Raw genomic sequence first — 3,862 nt, 5'->3', positions numbered from 1 at the left:
TCTCTCTCTCTCTCTCTCTCTCTCTCTCTCTCTCTCTCTCAATGTACATCACATGTCAAAAATTTAGAGAGTGAAGGACAAGGATGCATACTGCATATTATATCACATGTCAAAAAATTATTGGGTGAAAGGACAAGGATGCATATTATATCACATTATCACAGAGCCTTGAGCCCTTTAAAACAGACATTGCCAAGCTCCTCTATTTCAAGTTTCAACATTTGCATTTGACCTAGCACCCATCTTGCAACCATGGCTCTTTGCAATCGGTGAGTAACTCCTAAACATTTGCCTCTACCTTTCAACTCTTGTTGCTTTACACTTCCATTCTAAGTGTATCATCAATGGGAGCTAAATAGTTTTGTGGGTTCTTTATTTTATTCAGTGTTATTGTGGCGGGGGTAATCACAACAATGGTGGTAGTAATGATGATAAGGACATCAAGTGGGGTTGATTTCCATGAATGCCCTACTAATTGGGTGTATCCTTACTGGTCAACATGCTTTTCAGCGGCAAATTATAATGGCGAGGAGGTGTATGAATTTGGTGGTATTATGGTCAACAACACTATAACAAGTGGAAACCCAGCACCCGAGTGGGATGCAAGCAATTCAACCTATTAGGTGCACTTGGAAGAAGCGGGAGCTAAATATTTATTCACACACATTACTCTAGAGTACAGGTGAGTGAAATTGCCATGTTTTCATTTTGGGGTGTTTTTGACACAACATGCATATAAGATCTTGAAAGTTCTGTTGTACTAAACTTTCCTTGTTGCTACCTTAACACAAGAAGTTTTGGACAAATTCTCACAATAATTCACACATTGGGATTTACCTCAACATCATAAGCTTTTATGAGGGAGGCACTACATATCTAGCTAGGTACGATTGGGGGCAGGGGACCGTTGGCTCGGTGGGGGGGCTGGTGGTCCCCTACCCCCAATCGTACCTAGCTAGGTATGCGGTGCCTCTTGAGCAGAATCTCATGATGTTATGCATCATATGAAAAAGACTCCGTTTTCCTACATGAGAAAATTTCTAAATCTTCTTGCGCGCGTTGCATGGAGAAAAACCATCATTGATCATGAGCACTAATGCAGGTTTGTGGTATCACAATTCGACAATGTGCTCATCCAAAATGTAGACACTTGAAGGGTTTTGGGTTGGAGACAAGAAGGAGAGGATGAATATTTCTTGGTGGAAGGCTATTGGCCGATAAGCGAACTCACTTTCTTTAGATTTTCCAAAGCTAAAGGTGTTGTTTTGACTTGTCCTCGGCTTTTAAATGCAAGGTGTGAAGCATATTACATTGTAGATTTTGAGGACCCTTCTGTGCTTTACCTCATACATTGAGGATGACATTACATACTTCAAACGATCTAACATCTCCAATGCAACTCCTTTTGTGCTCTTGCATAGCAGCACAACTACCACCTTCTCCTCCAAACAAGCTATTGAAATGCCCACCATCTAGTCATCCATCACTGATGTAAGGCTCGTAATAATCCATCCCATGCTTTGGTTTCTTGTAATCCCCATGTGGCTTTGCAGTTGAGCTTTGTGATTGGAATCCACAGTACTCTTTTTGATCCAAGAATGTCTCTTCATCTGCACTAGCTTGTTTTCTACTCGATTGAAATGGAATTGTGTGTGTGCGCGCGCACGGGCGCGTGTGTTTTAGGCCTCATGCATGGTAGCTTTCACCAATGGACATGTGACTGGGCCTAGGCCTACTTATTGTCTCAACACTTCCATGAATGCCCAACAAATGAACGTTCTCAATAGAAAGAAAAGAAAATCTCATGGCTAATGCAAAAACTTTGATTTACTATTTCCTAGCAAGCTAGATAATTTATGAGAAACAAAAGCATGTAATGGTTCAACACACGTAATAATGTTTTCTAGGATATTTCTTTTGAAAATCATAGGTTTTCAGGCCTAGGACTCTCTCTCTCTCTCTCTCTCTCTCTCTCTCTCTCTCTCTCTCTCTCTCTCTCTCTCTCTCCACCACCCCAAACACACACACACACACACTTATTTGCAATAGTTAGATTGCTCTATGTGCAACTTCCAAGCGTCAAAACCCAAAGTTGAAACCATAAAAAGAGAAGAGAACTCTACAAAGACTCTACACGGGCCTACATCACTCACTACCTAGAGGACACACACACACATACACACTTATTTGCAATACTTAGATTGCTCTATGTGCAACTTCCAAGCGTCAAAACCCAAAGTTGAAACCATAAAAAGACAAGAGAACTCTACAAAGACTCTACACGGGCCTACATCACTCACTACCTAGAGGATCTATACTATTATAGAAGGGGGACAGAGAGAGGGATTCCCTCCCGCTACCCGAGAAATTGAGTTTGGCTAGTGTGACGTGGCAACCAAGTGACACAGACAAACAATGTGCACAACACAAAGAGCAAGAGATATTGTTGGCACACATGAGAGACAAAGAGAGAGAGAGAGAGAGAGAGAGAGAGAGAGATTCAAAGGCAGTTGGCCATACTAGGGCATATAAAGTCTCCAAGTAGGGAGTAACTTTCATGCCCAAAGAGACCTTCCATGGATCCACCAAACACATGCCACATGACTACAAATGGAGGCTTACTTATAGTGCCAATAGTATAAGGATTTAAATACTATCTAGGCCCGGGAAGAGCATTGGAAGCAACTTAAAGAGGAGGTTGCTCGTCTAACTTCCAAAAAGAACTACTGGGCTGGCCTCCGAAGAAGAACACAAAAGGTGGATGGAAGCTAAAACCAATGTGGCCGAGCAGCAGCTTGAGGAGGTCACGAGGGTGAGATTGAGATTCAGGGAGACCTTCCTTCAGCCGAGGCCGCTAATCAAGCACACTTCTTTAGGGCCTTGAAAATCAAGAAAAGTCGGGGCTCCGTCCACTTGCTCACAAATGCGAATGGGCATGCTACGCAAGACCAAGATAAAACGGCTAGGATGATGCTTGATCATCTAAGCCAAATCATTGGCCAACCAAAGACATGCTCTCAAGAAGTGGATGAAGCCAGAGCAACCTTTCTCAAGAGTGTCAATAGGAACATTCCCCAGCCTGAAGCCAATCGTCTTGAGATGGCCTTTTCTGAAGATGAGTGCTCGCTTGCGTTGCAAGCTCTTGGCCAGGAGAAGTCCACTAGTTGGGATGGTTTGACCACTGAATTCTTCAAGGAGTTCTGGGATGATCTCAAGGTCCGAGTCACGTTTATGGCTAACCAAGCTTTTGTCAAGGGGTCGTTGGATCCTATTGTGAAAAGAGGGCCCGTTTATCCATATTGAGCCTTCGCCTCTTACATGGATCTCGTTTATCCATATTGAGCCTTCCGCTCTCATATGCTATGGCATGCCCTTCTTGAAGCAAAACTACTCCAAGGCAATCACAACAAGCATCACATTGGACCTCAAATGGTTTTAAGAGATCCGGAAGCATAAGGACTGGTTGAGAGGTAAGCTTCTCTTTGAGCTTGTCAAAAGCATTTTTCTCCTTAGCAGTCCATGAATATTTAACGTTCGTCTTTGTTAAGTCATGTAACGGTCCTACTATTTGAGAAAATTTTGCTATGAAGCGTCTATAGTATGCACACGTACCAATAAAGCTTCTTAGCTCACGTAGATTCCTTGGATTAGGCCATGCTTTTATTACCTCTCTCTCTCTCTCTCTCTCTCTCTCTCTCTCTCTCTCTCTCTCTCTCTCTCTCTGTGTGTGTGTGTGTGTGTGTGTGTGTGTGTGTGTGTGTGTGTGTGTGTGTGTGATGCGTATCGTTCGATTATGTGCTAGTTGTAGTGGTCCAAGTATGCAAATCTATCATTTTATGCTATGAAGTATGTTATTTTTGTA

At 42.7% G+C, this 3,862-nt stretch overlaps 1 pseudogene; it reads left to right on the top strand.

Annotated features, from left to right (window-relative positions):
* Positions 1-252: 252 nt before the first annotated feature.
* On the top strand, positions 253-1,476 carry LOC147434289 (uncharacterized; annotated as a pseudogene).
* Positions 1,477-3,862: the final 2,386 nt, after the last annotated feature.

This window comes from Adiantum capillus-veneris, chromosome 19 (genome assembly GCF_014529385.1).
Source record: "Adiantum capillus-veneris isolate H3 chromosome 19, ASM1452938v2, whole genome shotgun sequence".
NCBI lineage: Eukaryota > Viridiplantae > Streptophyta > Polypodiopsida > Polypodiales > Pteridaceae > Adiantum > Adiantum capillus-veneris.
Note: the sequence above shows the minus strand (reverse complement) of the source record. Positions and strands in the feature narration are given on the sequence as shown.